The sequence below is a fragment of the Pseudophryne corroboree genome, chromosome 3 (assembly GCF_028390025.1).
Source record: "Pseudophryne corroboree isolate aPseCor3 chromosome 3, aPseCor3.hap2, whole genome shotgun sequence".
NCBI lineage: Eukaryota > Metazoa > Chordata > Amphibia > Anura > Myobatrachidae > Pseudophryne > Pseudophryne corroboree.
In genome coordinates this window covers 441,348,499-441,370,991 of record NC_086446.1, presented here as the reverse complement: position 1 = coordinate 441,370,991, position 22,493 = coordinate 441,348,499, and the positions used below count along the sequence as shown (strand labels likewise).

The window sequence follows — 22,493 nt, the reverse complement described above, 5'->3', positions numbered from 1 at the left end:
GAGGCCGGGTTCAATTCCCGGTCAATACATTCCTGAGTTTTTGCTGATAGGGCAGTGCATTTTGTGAAAGTGAGGACAGCCATTTGCGCTGTGGTGGTGCAAGTGTACAGTGTTCCACATACAATGGTACAGGAAAAGAAAAAACATCCGCCCAACGTGGGGCTTGAACCCACGACCCTGAGATTAAGAGTGTCATGCTCTTCCGACTGAGCTAGCCAGGCTTGGTTGAGAATGTATGGAGGTGATGGCAAGGCAAGGCATCCTGACACTCCTGCTTTATTTCATACACTAAAGTACACGAGTAAGTGTAAAATTAAGTATCTGTGGAGCATTGGTGGTTCAGTGGAAGAATTCTCGCCTGCCACGCGGGAGGCCTGGGTTCGATTCCCGGCCAAAGCAGTCTTGAGCTTTTGCTGATATGGCAGTGCATTTTGTGAAAGTGAGGACAGCCATTTGCGCTGTGGTGGGGCAAGTTGACAGTGTTCCACATACAATGGTACAGGAAAAGAAAAAAAACATCCACCCAATGTGGGGCTCGAACCCACGACCCTGAGGTTAAGAGTCTCATGCTCTACCGACTGAGCTAGCCAGGCTTGGTTGAGAATGTATGGAGGTGATGGCAAGGCAAGGCATCCTGACACTCCTGCTTTATTTCATACACTAAAGTACACGAGTAAGTGTAAAGTTAAGTATCTGTGGAGCATTGGTGGTTCAGTGGTAGAATTTTCGCCTGCCACGCGGGAGGCCCGGGTTCGATTCCCGGCCAATGCAGTGCTGAGTCTTTGCTGATATGACAGTGCATTTTGTGAAAGTGAGGACAGCCATTTGCGCTGTGGTGGTGCAAGTTGACAGTGTTCCACATACAATGGTACAGGAAAAGAAAAAAAACATCCGCCCAATGTGGGGCTCGAACCCACGACCCTGAGATTAAGAGTCTCATGCTTTACCGACTGAGTTAGCAATGTTTGGTAACCGAGGAGTTGTGGTGATGGCAAGGCAAGGCATCCTGACTCTCCTGCTTTGTTTTGTACACTAAAGTACATGAGTAAGTCTAAAATTAAGCATCTGTGGATCATTGGTGGTTCAGTGGTAGAAATCTAGCCGGCCACGTGGGAGGCCGGGTTCAATTCCCGGTCAATACATTCCTGAGTTTTTGCTGATAGGGCAGTGCATTTTGTGAAAGTGAGGACAGCCATTTGCGCTGTGGTGATGCAAGTATACACTCTTCCACATACAATGGTAAAGGAAGAGACAAAAACAACTGCCCAACATGGAGCTCAAATATATGACCCTAAGATTAATAGTCTTATGCTCTAGCGACTGTGCTAGTCGGGCTTGGTTACGTAGGCTTGGAGGTGATGGCAAGGCAAGGCATCCTGACACTCCTGCTTTGTTTTATACACTAAAGTACATGAGTAAGTGTAAAATTAGGCATCTGTGGAGCATTGGTGGTTCAGTGGTAGAATTCTCGCCTGCCACTCATGAGGCCCGGAATCGATTCCCGGCCAATGCAGTCCTGAGTTTTTGCTGATATGGCAGTGTATTTTGTGAAAGTGAGGACAGCCATTTGCGCTGTGGTGGTGCAAGTTGACAGTGTTCCACATACAATGGTACAGGAAAAGAAAAAACATCCGCCCAACGTGGGGCTCGAACCCACGACCCTGAGATTAAGAGTCTCATGCTCTACCGACTGAGCTAGCCAGGCTTGGTTGAGAATGTATGGAGGTGATGGCAAGGCAAGGCATCCTGACACTCCTGCTTTATTTCATACACTAAAGTACACGAGTAAGTGTAAAGTTAAGTATCTGTGGAGCATTGGTGGTTCAGTGGTAGAATTCTCGCCTGCCACGCAGGAGGCCCGGGTTCGATTTCCGGCCAATGCAGTCCTGAATTTTTGCTGATATGGCAGTGCATTTTGTGAAAGTGAGGACAGCCATTTGCGCTGTGGTGGTGCAAGTTGACAGTGTTCCACATACAATGGTAGAGGAAAAGAAAAAAAACATCCGCCCAATGTGGGGCTCGAACCCACGACCCTGAGATTAAGAGTCTCATGCTTTACCGACTGAGTTAGCAATGCTTGGTAACCGAGGAGTTGTGGTGATGGCAAGGCAAGGCATCCTGACTCTCCTGCTTTGTTTTGTACACTAAAGTACATGAGTAAGTCTAAAATTAAGCATCTGTGGATCGTTGGTGGTTCAGTGGTAGAAATCTAGCCGGCCACGTGGGAGGCCGGGTTCAATTCCCGGTCAATACATTCCTGAGTTTATGCTGATAGGGCAGTGCATTTTGTGAAAGTGAGGACAGCCATTTGCGCTGTGGTGGTGCAAGTATACAGTGTTCCACATACAATGGTACAGGAAAAGAAAAAACATCCGCCCAACGTGGGGCTCGAGCCCACGACCCTGAGATTAAGAGTCTCATGTTCTACCGACTGAGCTAGCCAGGCTTGGTTGAGAATGCATGGAGGTGATGGCAAGGCAAGGCACCCTGACACTCCTGCTTTATTTCATACACTAAAGTACACGAGTAAGTGTAAAATTAAGTATCTGTGGAGCATTGGTGGTTCAGTGGTAGAATTCTCGCCTGCCACGTGGGAGGCCTGTGTTCGATTCCCGGCCAATGCAGTCCTGAGTTTTTGCTGATATGGCAGTGTATTTTGTGAAAGTGAGGACAGCCATTTGCGCTGTGGTGGGGCAAGTTGACAGTGTTCCACATACAATGGTACAGGAAAAGAAAAAAAAAAACATCCACCCAATGTGGGGCTCGAACCCACGACCCTGATATTAAGAGTCTCATGCTTTACCGACTGAGTTAGCAATGCTTGGTAACCGAGGAGTTGTGGTGATGGCAAGGCAAGGCATCCTGACTCTCCTGCTTTGTTTTGTACACTAAAGTACATGAGTAAGTCTAAAATTAAGCATCTGTGGATCATTGGTGGTTCAGTGGTAGAAATCTAGCCGGCCACGTGGGAGGCCGGGTTCAATTCCCGGTCAATACATTCCTGAGTTTTTGCTGATAGGGCAGTGCATTTTGTGAAAGTGAGGACAGCCATTTGCGCTGTGGTGATGCAAGTATACACTGTTCCACATACAATGGTACAGGAAGAGAAAAAAACAACTGCCCAACATGGAGCTCAAATACATGACCCTAAGATTAATAGTCTTATGCTCTAGCGACTGTGCTAGTCGGGCTTGGTTACGTAGGCTTGGAGGTGATGGCAAGGCAAGGCATCCTGACACTCCTGCTTTGTGTTGTACACTAAAGTACATGAGTTAGTGTAAAATTAGGCATCTGTGGAGCATTGGTGGTTCAGTGGTAGAATTCTCGCCTGCCACGCGTGAGGCCCGGAATCGATTCCCGGCCAATGCAGTCCTGAGTTTTTGCTGATATGGCAGTGTATTTTGTGAAAGTGAGGACAGCCATTTGCGCTGTGGTGGTGCAAGTATACAGTGTTCCACATACAATGGTACAGGAAAAGAAAAAACATCCGCCCAACGTGGGGGTCGAACCCACGACCCTGTGATTAAGAGTCTCATGCTCTACCGACTGAGCTAGCCAGGCTTGGTTGCGAATGTATGGAGGTGATGGCAAGGCAAGGCATCCTGACACTCCTGCTTTATTTCATACACTAAAGTACACGAGTAAGTGTAACATTAAGTTTCTGTGGAGCATTGGTGGTTCAGTGGTAGAATTCTCGCCTGCCACATGGGAGGCCCGGGTTCGATTTCCGGCCAATGCAGTCATGAATTTTTGCTGATATGGCAGTGCATTTTGTGAAAGTGAGGACAGCCATTTGCGCTGTGGTGGTGCAAGTTGACAGTGTTCCACATACAATGGTACAGGAAAAGAAAAAAAACATCTGCCCAATGTGGGGCTCGAACCCACGACCCTGAGATTAAGAGTCTCATGCTTTACCGACTGAGTTAGCAATGCTTGGTAACCGAGGAGTTGTGGTGATGGCAAGGCAAGGCATCCTGACTCTCCTGCTTTGTTTTGTACACTAAAGTACATGAGTAAGTCTAAAATTAAGCATCTGTGGATCATTAGTGGTTCAGTGGTAGAAATCTAGCCGGCCACGTGGGAGGCAAGGCATCCTGACACTCCTGCTTTATTTCATACACTAAAGTACACGAGTAAGTGTAAAGTTAAGTATCTGTGGAGCATTGGTGGTTCAGTGGTAGAATTCTCGCCTGCCACGAGGGAGGCCCGGGTTCGATTTCCGGCCAATGCAGTCCTGAATTTTTGCTGATATGGCAGTGCATTTTGTGAAAGTGAGGACAGCCATTTGCGCTGTGGTGGTGCAAGTATACAGTGTTCCACATACAATGGTACAGGAAAAGAAAAAACATCCACCCAACGTGGGGCTTGAACCCACGACCCTGAGATTAAGAGTCTCAAGCTCTACCGACTGAGCTAGCCAGGCTTGGTTGAGAATGTATGGAGGTGATGGCAAGGCAAGGCATCCTGACACTCCTGCTTTATTTCATACACTAAAGTACACGAGTAAGTGTAAAACTAAGTATCTGTGGAGCATTGGTGGTTCAGTGGTAGAATTCTCGCCTGCCACGCGGGAGGCCTGGGTTTGATTCCCGGCCAATGCAGTCCTGAGCTTTTGCTGATATGGCAGTGCATTTTGTGAAAGTGAGGACAGCCATTTGCGCTGTGGTGGGGCAAGTTGACAGTGTTCCACATACAATGGTACAGGAAAAGAAAAAAAACATCCACCGAATGTGGAGCTCGAACCCACGACCCTGAGATTAAGAGTCTCATGCTTTACCGACTGAGTTAGCAATGCTTGGTAACCGAGGAGTTGTGGTGATGGCAAGGCAAGGCATCCTGACTCTCCTGCTTTGTTTTGTACACTAAAGTACATGAGTAAGTCTAAAATTAAGCATCTGTGGATCATTGGTGGTTCAGTGGTAGAAATCTAGCCAGCCACGTGGGAGGCCGGGTTCAATTCACGGTCAATACATTCCTGAGTTTTTGCTGATAGGGCAGTGCATTTTGTGAAAGTGAGGACAGCCATTTGCGCTGTGGTGATGCAAGTATACACTGTTCCACATACAATGGTACAGGAAGAGAAAAAAACAACTGCCCAACATGGAGCTCAAATACATGACCCTAAGATTAATAGTCTTATGCTCTAGCGACTGTGCTAGTCGGGCTTGGTTACGTAGGCTTGGAGGTGATGGCAAGGCATCCTGACACTCCTGCTTTGTTTTATACACTAAAGTACATGAGTAAGTGTAAAATTAGGCATCTGTGGAGCATTGGTGGTTCAGTGGTAGAATTCTCACCTGCCACGCGTGAGGCCCGGAATCGATTCCCGGCCAATGCAGTCCTGAGTTTTTGCTGATATGGCAGTGTATTTTGTGAAAGTGAGGACAGCCATTTGCACTGTGGTGGTGCAAGTATACAGTGTTCCACATACAATGGTACAGGAAAAGAAAAAACATCCGCCCAACGTGGGGGTCAAACCCACGACCCTGAGATTAAGAGTCTCATGCTCTACCGACTGAGCTAGCCAGGCTTGGTTGCGAATGTATGGAGGTGATGGCAAGGCAAGGCAAGGCATCCTGACACTCCTGCTTTGTTTCATACACTAAAGTACACGAGTAAGTGTAAAATTAAGTACCTGTGGAGCATTGGTGGTTCAGTGGTAGAATTCTCGCCTGCCACGCGGGAGGCCCGGGTTCGATTCCCGGCCAATGCAGTCCTGAGTTTTTGCTGATATGGCAGTGCATTTTGTGAAAGTGAGGACAGCCATTTGCGCTGTGGTGGTGCAAGTTGACAGTGTTCCACATACAATGGTACAGGAAAAGAAAAAAAACATCCGCCCAATGTGGGGCTCGAACCCACGACCCTGAGATTAAGAGTCTCATGCTTTACCGACTGAGTTAGCAATGCTTGGTAACCGAGGAGTTGTGGTGATGTCAAGGAAAGGCATCCTGACTCTCCTACTTTGTTTTGTACACTAAAGTACATGAGTAAGTCTAAAATTAAGCATCTGTGGATCATTCGTGGTTCAGTGGTAGAAATCTAGCCGGCCACGTGGGAGGCCGGGTTCAATTCCCGGTCAATACATTCCTGAGTTTTTGCTGATAGGGCAGTGCATTTTGTGAAAGTGAGGACAGCCATTTGCGCTGTGGTGATGCAAGTATACACTGTTCCACATACAATGGTAAAGGAAGAGAAAAAAACAACTGCCCAACATGGAGCTCAAATACATGACCCTAAGATTAATAGTCTTATGCTCTAGCTACTGTGCTAGTCGGGCTTGGTTACGTAGGCTTGGAGGTGATGGCAAGGCAAGGCATCCTGACACTCCTGCTTTGTTTTATACACTAAAGTACATGAGTAAGTGTAAAATTAGGCATCTGTGGAGCATTGGTGGTTCAGTGGTAGAATGCTCGCCTGCCACTCGTGAGGCCCGGAATCGATTCCCGGCCAATGCAGTCCTGAGTTTTTGCTGATATGGCAGTGTATTTTGTGAAAGTGAGGACAGCCATTTGCGCTGTGGTGGTGCAAGTATACAGTGTTCCACATACAATGGTACAGGAAAAGAAAAAACATCCGCCCAACGTGGGGCTCGAACCCACGACCCTGAGATTAAGAGTCTCATGCTCTACCGACTGAGCTAGCCAGGCTTGGTTGAGAATGTATGGAGGTGATGGCAAGGCAAGGCATCCTGACACTCCTGCTTTATTTCATACACTAAAGTACACGAGTAAGTGTAAAATTAAGTATCCGTGGAGCATTGGTGGTTCAGTGGTAGAATTCTCGCCTGCCACGCGGGAGGCCCGGGTTCGATTCCCGGCCAATGCAGTCCTGAGCTTTTGCTGATATGGCAGTGCATTTTGTGAAAGTGAGGACAGCCATTTGCGCTGTGGTGGGGCAAGTTGACAGTGTTCCACATACAATGGTACAGGAAAAGAAAAAAAACATCCACCCAATGTGGAGCTCGAACCCACGACCCTGAGATTAAGAGTCTCATGCTTTACCGACTGAGTTAGCAATGCTTGGTAACCGAGGAGTTGTGGTGATGGCAAGGCAAGGCATCCTGACTCTCCTGCTTTGTTTTGTACTCTAAAGTACATGAGTAAGTCTAAAATTAAGCATCTGTGGATCATTGGTGGTTCAGTGGTAGAAATCTAGCCAGCCACGTGGGAGGCCGGGTTCAATTCCCGGTCAATACATTCCTGAGTTTTTGCTGATAGGGCAGTGCATTTTGTGAAAGTGAGGACAGCCATTTGCGCTGTGGTGATGCAAGTATACACTGTTCCACATACAATGGTACAGGAAGAGAAAAAAACAACTGCCCAACATGGAGCTCAAATACATGACCCTAAGATTAATAGTCTTATGCTCTAGCGACTGTGCTAGTCGGGCTTGGTTACGTAGGCTTGGAGGTGATGGCAAGGCATCCTGACACTCCTGCTTTGTTTTATACACTAAAGTACATGAGTAAGTGTAAAATTAGGCATCTGTGGAGCATTGGTGGTTCAGTGGTAGAATTCTCACCTGCCACGCGTGAGGCCCGGAATCGATTCCCGGCCAATGCAGTCCTGAGTTTTTGCTGATATGGCAGTGTCTTTTGTGAAAGTGAGGACAGCCATTTGCACTGTGGTGGTGCAAGTATACAGTGTTCCACATACAATGGTACAGGAAAAGAAAAAACATCCGCCCAACGTGGGGGTCGAACCCACGACCCTGAGATTAAGAGTCTCATGCTCTACCGACTGAGCTAGCCAGGCTTGGTTGCGAATGTATGGAGGTGATGGCAAGGCAAGGCAAGGCATCCTGACACTCCTGCTTTGTTTCATACACTAAAGTACACGAGTAAGTGTAAAATTAAGTACCTGTGGAGCATTGGTGGTTCAGTGGTAGAATTCTCGCCTGCCACGCGGGAGGCCCGGGTTCGATTCCCGGCCAATGCAGTCCTGAGTTTTTGCTGATATGGCAGTGCATTTTGTGAAAGTGAGGACAGCCATTTGCGCTGTGGTGGTGCAAGTTGACAGTGTTCCACATACAATGGTACAGGAAAAGAAAAAAAACATCCGCCCAATGTGGGGCTCGAACCCACGACCCTGAGATTAAGAGTCTCATGCTTTACCGACTGAGTTAGCAATGCTTGGTAACCGAGGAGTTGTGGTGATGGCAAGGAAAGGCATCCTGACTCTCCTGCTTTGTTTTGTACACTAAAGTACATGAGTAAGTCTAAAATTAAGCATCTGTGGATCATTCGTGGTTCAGTGGTAGAAATCTAGCCGGCCACGTGGGAGGCCGGGTTCAATTCCCGGTCAATACATTCCTGAGTTTTTGCTGATAGGGCAGTGCATTTTGTGAAAGTGAGGACAGCCATTTGCGCTGTGGTGATGCAAGTATACACTGTTCCACATACAATGGTAAAGGAAGAGAAAAAAACAACTGCCCAACATGGAGCTCAAATACATGACCCTAAGATTAATAGTCTTATGCTCTAGCTACTGTGCTAGTCGGGCTTGGTTACGTAGGCTTGGAGGTGATGGCAAGGCAAGGCATCCTGACACTCCTGCTTTGTTTTATACACTAAAGTACATGAGTAAGTGTAAAATTAGGCATCTGTGGAGCATTGGTGGTTCAGTGGTAGAATGCTCGCCTGCCACTCGTGAGGCCCGGAATCGATTCCCGGCCAATGCAGTCCTGAGTTTTTGCTGATATGGCAGTGTATTTTGTGAAAGTGAGGACAGCCATTTGCGCTGTGGTGGTGCAAGTATACAGTGTTCCACATACAATGGTACAGGAAAAGAAAAAACATCCGCCCAACGTGGGGCTCGAACCCACGACCCTGAGATTAAGAGTCTCATGCTCTACCGACTGAGCTAGCCAGGCTTGGTTGAGAATGTATGGAGGTGATGGCAAGGCAAGGCATCCTGACACTCCTGCTTTATTTCATACACTAAAGTACACGAGTAAGTGTAAAGTTAAGTATCTGTGGAGCATTGGTGGTTCAGTGGTAGAATTCTCGCCTGCCACGCAGGAGGCCCGGGTTCGATTTCCGGCCAATGCAGTCCTGAATTTTTGCTGATATGGCAGTGCATTTTGTGAAAGTGAGGACAGCCATTTGCGCTGTGGTGGTGCAAGTTGACAGTGTTCCACATACAATGGTAGAGGAAAAGAAAAAAAACATCCGCCCAATGTGGGGCTCGAACCCACGACCCTGAGATTAAGAGTCTCATGCTTTACCGACTGAGTTAGCAATGCTTGGTAACCGAGGAGTTGTGGTGATGGCAAGGCAAGGCATCCTGACTCTCCTGCTTTGTTTTGTACACTAAAGTACATGAGTAAGTCTAAAATTAAGCATCTGTGGATCGTTGGTGGTTCAGTGGTAGAAATCTAGCCGGCCACGTGGGAGGCCGGGTTCAATTCCCGGTCAATACATTCCTGAGTTTTTGCTGATAGGGCAGTGCATTTTGTGAAAGTGAGGACAGCCATTTGCGCTGTGGTGGTGCAAGTGTACAGTGTTCCACATACAATGGTACAGGAAAAGAAAAAACATCCGCCCAACGTGGGGCTTGAACCCACGACCCTGAGATTAAGAGTGTCATGCTCTTCCGACTGAGCTAGCCAGGCTTGGTTGAGAATGTATGGAGGTGATGGCAAGGCAAGGCATCCTGACACTCCTGCTTTATTTCATACACTAAAGTACACGAGTAAGTGTAAAGTTAAGTATCTGTGGAGCATTGGTGGTTCAGTGGAAGAATTCTCGCCTGCCACGCGGGAGGCCTGGGTTCGATTCCCGGCCAAAGCAGTCTTGAGCTTTTGCTGATATGGCAGTGCATTTTGTGAAAGTGAGGACAGCCATTTGCGCTGTGGTGGGGCAAGTTGACAGTGTTCCACATACAATGGTACAGGAAAAGAAAAAAAACATCCACCCAATGTGGGGCTCGAACCCACGACCCTGAGGTTAAGAGTCTCATGCTCTACCGACTGAGCTAGCCAGGCTTGGTTGAGAATGTATGGAGGTGATGGCAAGGCAAGGCATCCTGACACTCCTGCTTTATTTCATACACTAAAGTACACGAGTAAGTGTAAAGTTAAGTATCTGTGGAGCATTGGTGGTTCAGTGGTAGAATTTTCGCCTGCCACGCGGGAGGCCCGGGTTCGATTCCCGGCCAATGCAGTGCTGAGTCTTTGCTGATATGACAGTGCATTTTGTGGAAGTGAGGACAGCCATTTGCGCTGTGGTTAGGCAAGTTGACAGTGTTCCACATACAATGGTACAGGAAAAGAAAAAAAACATCCGCCCAATGTGGGGCTCGAACCCACGACCCTGAGATTAAGAGTCTCATGCTTTACCGACTGAGTTAGCAATGTTTGGTAACCGAGGAGTTGTGGTGATGGCAAGGCAAGGCATCCTGACTCTCCTGCTTTGTTTTGTACACTAAAGTACATGAGTAAGTCTAAAATTAAGCATCTGTGGATCATTGGTGGTTCAGTGGTAGAAATCTAGCCGGCCACGTGGGAGGCCGGGTTCAATTCCCGGTCAATACATTCCTGAGTTTTTGCTGATAGGGCAGTGCATTTTGTGAAAGTGAGGACAGCCATTTGCGCTGTGGTGATGCAAGTATACACTCTTCCACATACAATGGTAAAGGAAGAGACAAAAACAACTGCCCAACATGGAGCTCAAATATATGACCCTAAGATTAATAGTCTTATGCTCTAGCGACTGTGCTAGTCGGGCTTGGTTACGTAGGCTTGGAGGTGATGGCAAGGCAAGGCATCCTGACACTCCTGCTTTGTTTTATACACTAAAGTACATGAGTAAGTGTAAAATTAGGCATCTGTGGAGCATTGGTGGTTCAGTGGTAGAATTCTCGCCTGCCACTCATGAGGCCCGGAATCGATTCCCGGCCAATGCAGTCCTGAGTTTTTGCTGATATGGCAGTGTATTTTGTGAAAGTGAGGACAGCCATTTGCGCTGTGGTGGTGCAAGTTGACAGTGTTCCACATACAATGGTACAGGAAAAGAAAAAACATCCGCCCAACGTGGGGCTCGAACCCACGACCCTGAGATTAAGAGTCTCATGCTCTACCGACTGAGCTAGCCAGGCTTGGTTGAGAATGTATGGAGGTGATGGCAAGGCAAGGCATCCTGACACTCCTGCTTTATTTCATACACTAAAGTACACGAGTAAGTGTAAAGTTAAGTATCTGTGGAGCATTGGTGGTTCAGTGGTAGAATTCTCGCCTGCCACGCAGGAGGCCCGGGTTCGATTTCCGGCCAATGCAGTCCTGAAGTTTTGCTGATATGGCAGTGCATTTTGTGAAAGTGAGGACAGCCATTTGCGCTGTGGTGGTGCAAGTTGACAGTGTTCCACATACAATGGTAGAGGAAAAGAAAAAAAACATCCGCCCAATGTGGGGCTCGAACCCACGACCCTGAGATTAAGAGTCTCATGCTTTACCGACTGAGTTAGCAATGCTTGGTAACCGAGGAGTTGTGGTGATGGCAAGGCAAGGCATCCTGACTCTCCTGCTTTGTTTTGTACACTAAAGTACATGAGTAAGTCTAAAATTAAGCATCTTTGGATCGTTGGTGGTTCAGTGGTAGAAATCTAGCCGGCCACGTGGGAGGCCGGGTTCAATTCCCGGTCAATACATTCCTGAGTTTTTGCTGATAGGGCAGTGCATTTTGTGAAAGTGAGGACAGCCATTTGCGCTGTGGTGGTGCAAGTATACAGTGTTCCACATACAATGGTACAGGAAAAGAAAAAACATCCGCCCAACGTGGGGCTTGAACCAACGACCCTGAGATTAAGAGTCTCATGCTCTACCAACTGAGCTAGCCAGGCTTGGTTGAGAATGTATGGAGGTGATGGCAAGGCAAGGCATCCTGACACTCCTGCTTTATTTCATACACTAAAGTACACGAGTAAGTGTAAAATTAAGTATCTGTGGAGCATTGGTGGTTCAGTGGAAGAATTCTCGCCTGCCACGCGGGAGGCCTGGGTTCGATTCCCGGCCAATGCAGTCCTTAGCTTTTGATGATATGGCAGTGCATTTTGTGAAAGTGAGGACAGCCATTTGCGCTGTGGTGGGGCAAGTTGACAGTGTTCCACATACAATGGTACAGGAAAAGAAAAAAAACATCCACCCAATGTGGGGCTCAAACCCACGACCCTGAGATTAAGAGTCTCATGCTTTACCGACTGAGTTAGCAATGCTTGGTAACCGAGGAGTTGTGGTGATGGCAAGGCAAGGCATCCTGACTCTCCTGCTTTGTTTTGTACACTAAAGTACATGAGTAAGTCTAAAATTAAGCATCTGTGGATCATTGGTGGTTCAGTGGTAGAAATCTAGCCGGCCACGTGGGAGGCCGGGTTCAATTCCCGGTCAATACATTCCTGAGTTTTTGCTGATAGGGCAGTGCATTTTGTGAAAGTGAGGACAGCCATTTGCGCTGTGGTGATGCAAGTATACACTGTTCCACATACAATGGTACAGGAAGAGAAAAAAACAACTGCCCAACATGGAGCTCAAATACATGACCCTAAGATTAATAGTCTTATGCTCTAGCGACTGTGCTAGTCGGGCTTGGTTACGTAGGCTTGGAGGTGATGGCAAGGCAAGGCATCCTGACACTCCTGCTTTGTTTTATACACTAAAGTACATGAGTAAGTGTAAAATTAGGCATCTGTGGAGCATTGGTGGTTCAGTGGTAGAATTCTCGCCTGCCACGCGTGAGGCCCGGAACCGATTCCCGGCCAATGCAGTCCTGAGTTTTTGCTGATATGGCAGTGTATTTTGTGAAAGTGAGGACAGCCATTTGCGCTGTGGTGGTGCAAGGATACAGTGTTCCACATACAATGGTACAGGAAAAGAAAAAACATCCGCCCAACGTGGGGCTCGAACCAACGACCCTGTGATTAAGAGTCTCATGCTTTACCGACTGAGCTAGCCAGGCTTGGTTGAGAATGTATGGAGGTGATGGCAAGGCAAGGCATCCTGACACTCCTGCTTTATTTCATACACTAAAGTACACGAGTAAGTGTAAAGTTAAGTATCTGTGGAGCATTGGTGGTTCAGTGGTAGAATTCTCGCCTGCCACGCGGGAGGCCCGGGTTCGATTTCCGGCCAATGCAGTCCTGAATTTTTGCTGATATGGCAGTGCATTTTGTGAAAGTGAGGACAGCCACTTGCGCTGTGGTGGTGCAAGTTGACAGTGTTCCACATACAATGGTACAGGAAAAGAAAAAAAACATCCGACCAATGTGGGGCTCGAACCCACGACCCTGAGATTAAGAGTCTCATGCTTTACCGACTGAGTTAGCAATGCTTGGTAACCGAGGAGTTGTGGTGATAGCAAGGCAAGGCATCCAGACTCTCCTGCTTTGTTTTGTACACTAAAGTACATGAGAAAGTCTAAAATTAAGCATCTGTGGATCATTGGTGGTTCAGTGGTAGAAATCTAGCCGGCCACGTGGGAGGCCGGGTTCAATTCCCGGTCAATACATTCCTGAGTTTATGCTGATAGGGCAGTGCATTTTGTGAAAGTGAGGACAGCCATTTGCGCTGTGGTGGTGCAAGTATACAGTGTTCCACATACAATGGTACAGGAAAAGAAAAAACATCCGCCCAACGTGGGGCTCGAGCCCACGACCCTGAGATTAAGAGTCTCATGTTCTACCGACTGAGCTAGCCAGGCTTGGTTGAGAATGCATGGAGGTGATGGCAAGGCAAGGCACCCTGACACTCCTGCTTTATTTCATACACTAAAGTACACGAGTAAGTGTAAAATTAAGTATCTGTGGAGCATTGGTGGTTCAGTGGTAGAATTCTCGCCTGCCACGTGGGAGGCCTGTGTTCGATTCCCGGCCAATGCAGTCCTGAGTTTTTGCTGATATGGCAGTGTATTTTGTGAAAGTGAGGACAGCCATTTGCGCTGTGGTGGGGCAAGTTGACAGTGTTCCACATACAATGGTACAGGAAAAGAAAAAAAAAAACATCCACCCAATGTGGGGCTCGAACCCACGACCCTGATATTAAGAGTCTCATGCTTTACCGACTGAGTTAGCAATGCTTGGTAACCGAGGAGTTGTGGTGATGGCAAGGCAAGGCATCCTGACTCTCCTGCTTTGTTTTGTACACTAAAGTACATGAGTAAGTCTAAAATTAAGCATCTGTGGATCATTGGTGGTTCAGTGGTAGAAATCTAGCCGGCCACGTGGGAGGCCGGGTTCAATTCCCGGTCAATACATTCCTGAGTTTTTGCTGATAGGGCAGTGCATTTTGTGAAAGTGAGGACAGCCATTTGCGCTGTGGTGATGCAAGTATACACTGTTCCACATACAATGGTACAGGAAGAGAAAAAAACAACTGCCCAACATGGAGCTCAAATACATGACCCTAAGATTAATAGTCTTATGCTCTAGCGACTGTGCTAGTCGGGCTTGGTTACGTAGGCTTGGAGGTGATGGCAAGGCAAGGCATCCTGACACTCCTGCTTTGTGTTGTACACTAAAGTACATGAGTTAGTGTAAAATTAGGCATCTGTGGAGCATTGGTGGTTCAGTGGTAGAATTCTCGCCTGCCACGCGTGAGGCCCGGAATCGATTCCCGGCCAATGCAGTCCTGAGTTTTTGCTGATATGGCAGTGTATTTTGTGAAAGTGAGGACAGCCATTTGCGCTGTGGTGGTGCAAGTATACAGTGTTCCACATACAATGGTACAGGAAAAGAAAAAACATCCGCCCAACGTGGGGGTCGAACCCACGACCCTGTGATTAAGAGTCTCATGCTCTACCGACTGAGCTAGCCAGGCTTGGTTGCGAATGTATGGAGGTGATGGCAAGGCAAGGCATCCTGACACTCCTGCTTTATTTCATACACTAAAGTACACGAGTAAGTGTAACATTAAGTTTCTGTGGAGCATTGGTGGTTCAGTGGTAGAATTCTCGCCTGCCACATGGGAGGCCCAGGTTCGATTTCCGGCCAATGCAGTCCTGAATTTTTGCTGATATGGCAGTGCATTTTGTGAAAGTGAGGACAGCCATTTGCGCTGTGGTGGTGCAAGTTGACAGTGTTCCACATACAATGGTACAGGAAAAGAAAAAAAACATCTGCCCAATGTGGGGCTCGAACCCACGACCCTGAGATTAAGAGTCTCATGCTTTACCGACTGAGTTAGCAATGCTTGGTAACCGAGGAGTTGTGGTGATGGCAAGGCAAGGCATCCTGACTCTCCTGCTTTGTTTTGTACACTAAAGTACATGAGTAAGTCTAAAATTAAGCATCTGTGGATCATTGGTGGTTCAGTGGTAGAAATCTAGCCGGCCACGTGGGAGGCAAGGCATCCTGACACTCCTGCTTTATTTCATACACTAAAGTACACGAGTAAGTGTAAAGTTAAGTATCTGTGGAGCATTGGTGGTTCAGTGGTAGAATTCTCGCCTGCCACGAGGGAGGCCCGTGTTCGATTTCCGGCCAATGCAGTCCTGAATTTTTGCTGATATGGCAGTGCATTTTGTGAAAGTGAGGACAGCCATTTGCGCTGTGGTGGTGCAAGTATACAGTGTTCCACATACAATGGTACAGGAAAAGAAAAAACATCCACCCAACGTGGGGCTTGAACCCACGACCCTGAGATTAAGAGTCTCAAGCTCTACCGACTGAGCTAGCCAGGCTTGGTTGAGAATGTATGGAGGTGATGGCAAGGCAAGGCATCCTGACACTCCTGCTTTATTTCATACACTAAAGTACACGAGTAAGTGTAAAATTAAGTATCTGTGGAGCATTGGTGGTTCAGTGGTAGAATTCTCGCCTGCCACGCGGGAGGCCTGGGTTTGATTCCCGGCCAATGCAGTCCTGAGCTTTTGCTGATATGGCAGTGCATTTTGTGAAAGTGAGGACAGCCATTTGCGCTGTGGTGGGGCAAGTTGACAGTGTTCCACATACAATGGTACAGGAAAAGAAAAAAAACATCCACCCAATGTGGAGCTCGAACCCACGACCCTGAGATTAAGAGTCTCATGCTTTACCGACTGAGTTAGCAATGCTTGGTAACCGAGGAGTTGTGGTGATGGCAAGGCAAGGCATCCTGACTCTCCTGCTTTGTTTTGTACACTAAAGTACATGAGTAAGTCTAAAATTAAGCATCTGTGGATCATTGGTGGTTCAGTGGTAGAAATCTAGCCAGCCACGTGGGAGGCCGGGTTCAATTCCCGGTCAATACATTCCTGAGTTTTTGCTGATAGGGCAGTGCATTTTGTGAAAGTGAGGACAGCCATTTGCGCTGTGGTGATGCAAGTATACACTGTTCCACATACAATGGTACAGGAAGAGAAAAAAACAACTGCCCAACATGGAGCTCAAATACATGACCCTAAGATTAATAGTCTTATGCTCTAGCGACTGTGCTAGTCGGGCTTGGTTACGTAGGCTTGGAGGTGATGGCAAGGCATCCTGACACTCCTGCTTTGTTTTATACACTAAAGTACATGAGTAAGTGTAAAATTAGGCATCTGTGGAGCATTGGTGGTTCAGTGGTAGAATTCTCACCTGCCACGCGTGAGGCCCGGAATCGATTCCCGGCCAATGCAGTCCTGAGTTTTTGCTGATATGGCAGTGTATTTTGTGAAAGTGAGGACAGCCATTTGCACTGTGGTGGTGCAAGTATACAGTGTTCCACATACAATGGTACAGGAAAAGAAAAAACATCCGCCCAACGTGGGGGTCAAACCCACGACCCTGAGATTAAGAGTCTCATGCTCTACCGACTGAGCTAGCCAGGCTTGGTTGCGAATGTATGGAGGTGATGGCAAGGCAAGGCAAGGCATCCTGACACTCCTGCTTTGTTTCATACACTAAAGTACACGAGTAAGTGTAAAATTAAGTACCTGTGGAGCATTGGTGGTTCAGTGGTAGAATTCTCGCCTGCCACGCGGGAGGCCCGGGTTCGATTCCCGGCCAATGCAGTCCTGAGTTTTTGCTGATATGGCAGTGCATTTTGTGAAAGTGAGGACAGCCATTTGCGCTGTGGTGGTGCAAGTTGACAGTGTTCCACATACAATGGTACAGGAAAAGAAAAAAAACATCCGCCCAATGTGGGGCTCGAACCCACGACCCTGAGATTAAGAGTCTCATGCTTTACCGACTGAGTTAGCAATGCTTGGTAACCGAGGAGTTGTGGTGATGTCAAGGAAAGGCATCCTGACTCTCCTGCTTTGTTTTGTACACTAAAGTACATGAGTAAGTCTAAAATTAAGCATCTGTGGATCATTCGTGGTTCAGTGGTAGAAATCTAGCCGGCCACGTGGGAGGCCGGGTTCAATTCCCGGTCAATACATTCCTGAGTTTTTGCTGATAGGGCAGTGCATTTTGTGAAAGTGAGGACAGCCATTTGCGCTGTGGTGATGCAAGTATACACTGTTCCACATACAATGGTAAAGGAAGAGAAAAAAACAACTGCCCAACATGGAGCTCAAATACATGACCCTAAGATTAATAGTCTTATGCTCTAGCTACTGTGCTAGTCGGGCTTGGTTACGTAGGCTTGGAGGTGATGGCAAGGCAAGGCATCCTGACACTCCTGCTTTGTTTTATACACTAAAGTACATGAGTAAGTGTAAAATTAGGCATCTGTGGAGCATTGGTGGTTCAGTGGTAGAATGCTCGCCTGCCACTCGTGAGGCCCGGAATCGATTCCCGGCCAATGCAGTCCTGAGTTTTTGCTGATATGGCAGTGTATTTTGTGAAAGTGAGGACAGCCATTTGCGCTGTGGTGGTGCAAGTATACAGTGTTCCACATACAATGGTACAGGAAAAGAAAAAACATCCGCCCAACGTGGGGCTCGAACCCACGACCCTGAGATTAAGAGTCTCATGCTCTACCGACTGAGCTAGCCAGGCTTGGTTGAGAATGTATGGAGGTGATGGCAAGGCAAGGCATCCTGACACTCCTGCTTTATTTCATACACTAAAGTACACGAGTAAGTGTAAAATTAAGTATCCGTGGAGCATTGGTGGTTCAGTGGTAGAATTCTCGCCTGCCACGCGGGAGGCCCGGGTTCGATTCCCGGCCAATGCAGTCCTGAGCTTTTGCTGATATGGCAGTGCATTTTGTGAAAGTGAGGACAGCCATTTGCGCTGTGGTGGGGCAAGTTGACAGTGTTCCACATACAATGGTACAGGAAAAGAAAAAAAACATCCACCCAATGTGGAGCTCGAACCCACGACCCTGAGATTAAGAGTCTCATGCTTTACCGACTGAGTTAGCAATGCTTGGTAACCGAGGAGTTGTGGTGATGGCAAGGCAAGGCATCCTGACTCTCCTGCTTTGTTTTGTACTCTAAAGTACATGAGTAAGTCTAAAATTAAGCATCTGTGGATCATTGGTGGTTCAGTGGTAGAAATCTAGCCAGCCACGTGGGAGGCCGGGTTCAATTCCCGGTCAATACATTCCTGAGTTTTTGCTGATAGGGCAGTGCATTTTGTGAAAGTGAGGACAGCCATTTGCGCTGTGGTGATGCAAGTATACACTGTTCCACATACAATGGTACAGGAAGAGAAAAAAACAACTGCCCAACATGGAGCTCAAATACATGACCCTAAGATTAATAGTCTTATGCTCTAGCGACTGTGCTAGTCGGGCTTGGTTACGTAGGCTTGGAGGTGATGGCAAGGCATCCTGACACTCCTGCTTTGTTTTATACACTAAAGTACATGAGTAAGTGTAAAATTAGGCATCTGTGGAGCATTGGTGGTTCAGTGGTAGAATTCTCACCTGCCACGCGTGAGGCCCGGAATCGATTCCCGGCCAATGCAGTCCTGAGTTTTTGCTGATATGGCAGTGTCTTTTGTGAAAGTGAGGACAGCCATTTGCACTGTGGTGGTGCAAGTATACAGTGTTCCACATACAATGGTACAGGAAAAGAAAAAACATCCGCCCAACGTGGGGGTCGAACCCACGACCCTGAGATTAAGAGTCTCAAGCTCTACCGACTGAGCTAGCCAGGCTTGGTTGCGAATGTATGGAGGTGATGGCAAGGCAAGGCAAGGCATCCTGACACTCCTGCTTTGTTTCATACACTAAAGTACACGAGTAAGTGTAAAATTAAGTACCTGTGGAGCATTGGTGGTTCAGTGGTAGAATTCTCGCCTGCCACGCGGGAGGCCCGGGTTCGATTCCCGGCCAATGCAGTCCTGAGTTTTTGCTGATATGGCAGTGCATTTTGTGAAAGTGAGGACAGCCATTTGCGCTGTGGTGGTGCAAGTTGACAGTGTTCCACATACAATGGTACAGGAAAAGAAAAAAAACATCCGCCCAATGTGGGGCTCGAACCCACGACCCTGAGATTAAGAGTCTCATGCTTTACCGACTGAGTTAGCAATGCTTGGTAACCGAGGAGTTGTGGTGATGGCAAGGAAAGGCATCCTGACTCTCCTGCTTTGTTTTGTACACTAAAGTACATGAGTAAGTCTAAAATTAAGCATCTGTGGATCATTCGTGGTTCAGTGGTAGAAATCTAGCCGGCCACGTGGGAGGCCGGGTTCAATTCCCGGTCAATACATTCCTGAGTTTTTGCTGATAGGGCAGTGCATTTTGTGAAAGTGAGGACAGCCATTTGCGCTGTGGTGATGCAAGTATACACTGTTCCACATACAATGGTAAAGGAAGAGAAAAAAACAACTGCCCAACATGGAGCTCAAATACATGACCCTAAGATTAATAGTCTTATGCTCTAGCTACTGTGCTAGTCGGGCTTGGTTACGTAGGCTTGGAGGTGATGGCAAGGCAAGGCATCCTGACACTCCTGCTTTGTTTTATACACTAAAGTACATGAGTAAGTGTAAAATTAGGCATCTGTGGAGCATTGGTGGTTCAGTGGTAGAATGCTCGCCTGCCACTCGTGAGGCCCGGAATCGATTCCCGGCCAATGCAGTCCTGAGTTTTTGCTGATATGGCAGTGTATTTTGTGAAAGTGAGGACAGCCATTTGCGCTGTGGTGGTGCAAGTATACAGTGTTCCACATACAATGGTACAGGAAAAGAAAAAACATCCGCCCAACGTGGGGCTCGAACCCACGACCCTGAGATTAAGAGTCTCATGCTCTACCGACTGAGCTAGCCAGGCTTGGTTGAGAATGTATGGAGGTGATGGCAAGGCAAGGCATCCTGACACTCCTGCTTTATTTCATACACTAAAGTACACGAGTAAGTGTAAAGTTAAGTATCTGTGGAGCATTGGTGGTTCAGTGGTAGAATTCTCGCCTGCCACGCAGGAGGCCCGGGTTCGATTTCCGGCCAATGCAGTCCTGAGTTTTTGCTGATAGGGCTGTGCATTTTGTGAAAGTGAGGACAGCCATTTGCGCTGTTGTGATGCAAGTATACACTGTTCCACATACAATGGTACAGGAAGAGAAAAAAACAACTGCCCAACATGGAGCTCAAATACATGACCCTAAGATTAATAGTCCTATGCTCTAGCGACTGTGCTAGTCGGGCTTGGTTATGTAGGCTTGGAGGTGATGGCAAGGCAAGGCATCCTGACACTCCTGCTTTGTTTTATACACTAAAGTACATGAGTAAGTGTAAAATTAGGCATCTGTGGAGCATTGGTGGTTCAGTGGTAGAATTCTCGCCTGCTACGCGTGAGGCCCGGAACCGATTCCCGGCCAATGCAGTCCTGAGTTTTTGCTGATATGGCAGTGTATTTTGTGAAAGTGAGGACAGCCATTTGCGCTGTGGTGGTGCAAGGATACAGTGTTCCACATACAATGGTACAGGAAAAGAAAAAACATCCGCCCAACGTGGGGCTCGAACCCACGACCCTGTGATTAAGAGTCTCATGCTCTACCGACTGAGCTAGCCAGGCTTGGTTGAGAATGTATGGAGGTGATGGCAAGGCAAGGCATCCTGACACTCCTGCTTTATTTCATACACTAAAGTACACGAGTAAGTGTAAAGTTAAGTATCTGTGGAGCATTGGTGGTTCAGTGGTAGAATTCTCGCCTGCCACGCGGGAGGCCCGGGTTCGATTTCTGGCCAATGCAGTCCTGAATTTTTGCTGATATGGCAGTGCATTTTGTGAAAGTGAGGACAGCCACTTGCGCTGTGGTGGTGCAAGTTGACAGTGTTCCACATACAATGGTACAGGAAAAGAAAAAAAACATCCGACCAATGTGGGGCTCGAACCCACGACCCTGAGATTAAGAGTCTCATGCTTTACCGACTGAGTTAGCAATGCTTGGTAACCGAGGAGTTGTGGTGATAGCAAGGCAAGGCATCCTGACTCTCCTGCTTTGTTTTGTACACTAAAGTACATGAGTAAGTCTAAAATTAAGCATCTGTGGATCATTGGTGGTTCAGTGGTAGAAATCTAGCCGGCCACGTGGGAGGCAGGGTTCAATTCCCGGTCAATACATTCCTGAGTTTTTGCTGATAGGGCAGTGCATTTTGTGAAAGTGAGGACAGCCATTTGCGCTGTGGTGGTGCAAGTATACAGTGTTCCACATACAATGGTACAGGAAAAGAAAAAACATCCGCCCAACGTGGGGCTCGAGCCCACGACCCTGAGATTAAGAGTCTCATGTTCTACCGACTGAGCTAGCCAGGCTTGGTTGAGAATGTATGGAGGTGATGGCAAGGCAAGGCACCCTGACACTCCTGCTTTATTTCATACACTAAAGTACACGAGTAAGTGTAAAATTAAGTATCTGTGGAGCATTGGTGGTTCAGTGGTAGAATTCTCGCCTGCCACGCGGGAGGCCTGTGTTCGATTCCCGGCCAATGCAGTCCTGAGTTTTTGCTGATATGGCAGTGTATTTTGTGAAAGTGAGGACAGCCATTTGCGCTGTGGTGGGGCAAGTTGACAGTGTTCCACATACAATGGTACAGGAAAAGAAAAAAAAACATCCACCCAATGTGGGACTCGAACCCACGACCCTGATATTAAGAGTCTCATGCTTTACCGACTGAGTTAGCAATGCTTGGTAACCGAGGAGTTGTGGTGATGGCAAGGCAAGGCATCCTGACTCTCCTGCTTTGTTTTGTACACTAAAGTACATGAGTAAGTCTAAAATTAAGCATCTGTGGATCATTGGTGGTTCAGTGGTAGAAATCTAGCCGGCCACGTGGGAGGCCGGGTTCAATTCCCGGTCAATACATTCCTGAGTTTTTGCTGATAGGGCAGTGCATTTTGTGAAAGTGAGGACAGCCATTTGCGCTGTGGTGATGCAAGTATACACTGTTCCACATACAATGGTACAGGAAGAGAAAAAAACAACTGCCCAACATGGAGCTCAAATACATGACCCTAAGATTAATAGTCTTATGCTCTAGCGACTGTGCTAGTCGGGCTTGGTTACGTAGGCTTGGAGGTGATGGCAAGGCAAGGCATCCTGACACTCCTGCTTTGTTTTGTACACTAAAGTACATGAGTAAGTGTAAAATTAGGCATCTGTGGAGCATTGGTGGTTCAGTGGTAGAATTCTCGCCTGCCACGCGTGAGGC

General features: G+C 47.5%; 38 non-coding genes across 38 annotated transcripts; 20 read left to right on the top strand and 18 right to left on the bottom strand.

Annotated features, from left to right (window-relative positions):
• Positions 1-148: 148 nt before the first annotated feature.
• TRNAK-CUU (transfer RNA lysine (anticodon CUU)) lies at positions 149-221 on the bottom strand. The gene has a single exon. It is a non-coding gene; the product is annotated as a tRNA-Lys (tRNA).
• A 107-nt stretch (positions 222-328) lies between these two features.
• Positions 329-399, top strand: TRNAG-GCC (transfer RNA glycine (anticodon GCC)). Its single transcript has one exon. It is a non-coding gene; the product is annotated as a tRNA-Gly (tRNA).
• A 301-nt stretch (positions 400-700) lies between these two features.
• Positions 701-771, top strand: TRNAG-GCC (transfer RNA glycine (anticodon GCC)). Its single transcript has one exon. It is a non-coding gene; the product is annotated as a tRNA-Gly (tRNA).
• An 861-nt stretch (positions 772-1,632) lies between these two features.
• On the bottom strand, positions 1,633-1,705 carry TRNAK-CUU (transfer RNA lysine (anticodon CUU)). Its single transcript has one exon. It is a non-coding gene; the product is annotated as a tRNA-Lys (tRNA).
• A 107-nt stretch (positions 1,706-1,812) lies between these two features.
• On the top strand, positions 1,813-1,883 carry TRNAG-GCC (transfer RNA glycine (anticodon GCC)). The gene has a single exon. It is a non-coding gene; the product is annotated as a tRNA-Gly (tRNA).
• A 1,605-nt stretch (positions 1,884-3,488) lies between these two features.
• Positions 3,489-3,561, bottom strand: TRNAK-CUU (transfer RNA lysine (anticodon CUU)). Its single transcript has one exon. It is a non-coding gene; the product is annotated as a tRNA-Lys (tRNA).
• Positions 3,562-4,350: 789 nt separating this feature from the next.
• TRNAK-CUU (transfer RNA lysine (anticodon CUU)) lies at positions 4,351-4,423 on the bottom strand. Its single transcript has one exon. It is a non-coding gene; the product is annotated as a tRNA-Lys (tRNA).
• Positions 4,424-4,530: 107 nt separating this feature from the next.
• Positions 4,531-4,601, top strand: TRNAG-GCC (transfer RNA glycine (anticodon GCC)). Its single transcript has one exon. It is a non-coding gene; the product is annotated as a tRNA-Gly (tRNA).
• Positions 4,602-5,457: 856 nt separating this feature from the next.
• Positions 5,458-5,530, bottom strand: TRNAK-CUU (transfer RNA lysine (anticodon CUU)). Its single transcript has one exon. It is a non-coding gene; the product is annotated as a tRNA-Lys (tRNA).
• A 112-nt stretch (positions 5,531-5,642) lies between these two features.
• TRNAG-GCC (transfer RNA glycine (anticodon GCC)) lies at positions 5,643-5,713 on the top strand. Its single transcript has one exon. It is a non-coding gene; the product is annotated as a tRNA-Gly (tRNA).
• An 861-nt stretch (positions 5,714-6,574) lies between these two features.
• Positions 6,575-6,647, bottom strand: TRNAK-CUU (transfer RNA lysine (anticodon CUU)). The gene has a single exon. It is a non-coding gene; the product is annotated as a tRNA-Lys (tRNA).
• A 107-nt stretch (positions 6,648-6,754) lies between these two features.
• On the top strand, positions 6,755-6,825 carry TRNAG-GCC (transfer RNA glycine (anticodon GCC)). The gene has a single exon. It is a non-coding gene; the product is annotated as a tRNA-Gly (tRNA).
• An 856-nt stretch (positions 6,826-7,681) lies between these two features.
• On the bottom strand, positions 7,682-7,754 carry TRNAK-CUU (transfer RNA lysine (anticodon CUU)). The gene has a single exon. It is a non-coding gene; the product is annotated as a tRNA-Lys (tRNA).
• Positions 7,755-7,866: 112 nt separating this feature from the next.
• On the top strand, positions 7,867-7,937 carry TRNAG-GCC (transfer RNA glycine (anticodon GCC)). The gene has a single exon. It is a non-coding gene; the product is annotated as a tRNA-Gly (tRNA).
• An 861-nt stretch (positions 7,938-8,798) lies between these two features.
• TRNAK-CUU (transfer RNA lysine (anticodon CUU)) lies at positions 8,799-8,871 on the bottom strand. Its single transcript has one exon. It is a non-coding gene; the product is annotated as a tRNA-Lys (tRNA).
• Positions 8,872-8,978: 107 nt separating this feature from the next.
• On the top strand, positions 8,979-9,049 carry TRNAG-GCC (transfer RNA glycine (anticodon GCC)). Its single transcript has one exon. It is a non-coding gene; the product is annotated as a tRNA-Gly (tRNA).
• Positions 9,050-9,539: 490 nt separating this feature from the next.
• TRNAK-CUU (transfer RNA lysine (anticodon CUU)) lies at positions 9,540-9,612 on the bottom strand. The gene has a single exon. It is a non-coding gene; the product is annotated as a tRNA-Lys (tRNA).
• A 107-nt stretch (positions 9,613-9,719) lies between these two features.
• Positions 9,720-9,790, top strand: TRNAG-GCC (transfer RNA glycine (anticodon GCC)). Its single transcript has one exon. It is a non-coding gene; the product is annotated as a tRNA-Gly (tRNA).
• A 301-nt stretch (positions 9,791-10,091) lies between these two features.
• Positions 10,092-10,162, top strand: TRNAG-GCC (transfer RNA glycine (anticodon GCC)). Its single transcript has one exon. It is a non-coding gene; the product is annotated as a tRNA-Gly (tRNA).
• An 861-nt stretch (positions 10,163-11,023) lies between these two features.
• Positions 11,024-11,096, bottom strand: TRNAK-CUU (transfer RNA lysine (anticodon CUU)). The gene has a single exon. It is a non-coding gene; the product is annotated as a tRNA-Lys (tRNA).
• A 107-nt stretch (positions 11,097-11,203) lies between these two features.
• Positions 11,204-11,274, top strand: TRNAG-GCC (transfer RNA glycine (anticodon GCC)). The gene has a single exon. It is a non-coding gene; the product is annotated as a tRNA-Gly (tRNA).
• A 490-nt stretch (positions 11,275-11,764) lies between these two features.
• Positions 11,765-11,837, bottom strand: TRNAK-CUU (transfer RNA lysine (anticodon CUU)). Its single transcript has one exon. It is a non-coding gene; the product is annotated as a tRNA-Lys (tRNA).
• A 107-nt stretch (positions 11,838-11,944) lies between these two features.
• On the top strand, positions 11,945-12,015 carry TRNAG-GCC (transfer RNA glycine (anticodon GCC)). The gene has a single exon. It is a non-coding gene; the product is annotated as a tRNA-Gly (tRNA).
• Positions 12,016-13,056: 1,041 nt separating this feature from the next.
• TRNAG-GCC (transfer RNA glycine (anticodon GCC)) lies at positions 13,057-13,127 on the top strand. The gene has a single exon. It is a non-coding gene; the product is annotated as a tRNA-Gly (tRNA).
• A 1,605-nt stretch (positions 13,128-14,732) lies between these two features.
• TRNAK-CUU (transfer RNA lysine (anticodon CUU)) lies at positions 14,733-14,805 on the bottom strand. Its single transcript has one exon. It is a non-coding gene; the product is annotated as a tRNA-Lys (tRNA).
• Positions 14,806-15,594: 789 nt separating this feature from the next.
• TRNAK-CUU (transfer RNA lysine (anticodon CUU)) lies at positions 15,595-15,667 on the bottom strand. The gene has a single exon. It is a non-coding gene; the product is annotated as a tRNA-Lys (tRNA).
• A 107-nt stretch (positions 15,668-15,774) lies between these two features.
• Positions 15,775-15,845, top strand: TRNAG-GCC (transfer RNA glycine (anticodon GCC)). Its single transcript has one exon. It is a non-coding gene; the product is annotated as a tRNA-Gly (tRNA).
• Positions 15,846-16,701: 856 nt separating this feature from the next.
• On the bottom strand, positions 16,702-16,774 carry TRNAK-CUU (transfer RNA lysine (anticodon CUU)). The gene has a single exon. It is a non-coding gene; the product is annotated as a tRNA-Lys (tRNA).
• A 112-nt stretch (positions 16,775-16,886) lies between these two features.
• On the top strand, positions 16,887-16,957 carry TRNAG-GCC (transfer RNA glycine (anticodon GCC)). Its single transcript has one exon. It is a non-coding gene; the product is annotated as a tRNA-Gly (tRNA).
• Positions 16,958-17,818: 861 nt separating this feature from the next.
• TRNAK-CUU (transfer RNA lysine (anticodon CUU)) lies at positions 17,819-17,891 on the bottom strand. Its single transcript has one exon. It is a non-coding gene; the product is annotated as a tRNA-Lys (tRNA).
• A 107-nt stretch (positions 17,892-17,998) lies between these two features.
• On the top strand, positions 17,999-18,069 carry TRNAG-GCC (transfer RNA glycine (anticodon GCC)). The gene has a single exon. It is a non-coding gene; the product is annotated as a tRNA-Gly (tRNA).
• Positions 18,070-18,925: 856 nt separating this feature from the next.
• On the bottom strand, positions 18,926-18,998 carry TRNAK-CUU (transfer RNA lysine (anticodon CUU)). The gene has a single exon. It is a non-coding gene; the product is annotated as a tRNA-Lys (tRNA).
• A 112-nt stretch (positions 18,999-19,110) lies between these two features.
• Positions 19,111-19,181, top strand: TRNAG-GCC (transfer RNA glycine (anticodon GCC)). Its single transcript has one exon. It is a non-coding gene; the product is annotated as a tRNA-Gly (tRNA).
• An 861-nt stretch (positions 19,182-20,042) lies between these two features.
• Positions 20,043-20,115, bottom strand: TRNAK-CUU (transfer RNA lysine (anticodon CUU)). The gene has a single exon. It is a non-coding gene; the product is annotated as a tRNA-Lys (tRNA).
• Positions 20,116-20,222: 107 nt separating this feature from the next.
• Positions 20,223-20,293, top strand: TRNAG-GCC (transfer RNA glycine (anticodon GCC)). The gene has a single exon. It is a non-coding gene; the product is annotated as a tRNA-Gly (tRNA).
• A 490-nt stretch (positions 20,294-20,783) lies between these two features.
• On the bottom strand, positions 20,784-20,856 carry TRNAK-CUU (transfer RNA lysine (anticodon CUU)). Its single transcript has one exon. It is a non-coding gene; the product is annotated as a tRNA-Lys (tRNA).
• A 107-nt stretch (positions 20,857-20,963) lies between these two features.
• TRNAG-GCC (transfer RNA glycine (anticodon GCC)) lies at positions 20,964-21,034 on the top strand. Its single transcript has one exon. It is a non-coding gene; the product is annotated as a tRNA-Gly (tRNA).
• Positions 21,035-21,704: 670 nt separating this feature from the next.
• Positions 21,705-21,775, top strand: TRNAG-GCC (transfer RNA glycine (anticodon GCC)). The gene has a single exon. It is a non-coding gene; the product is annotated as a tRNA-Gly (tRNA).
• The last annotated feature ends 718 nt before the right edge of the window (positions 21,776-22,493 follow it).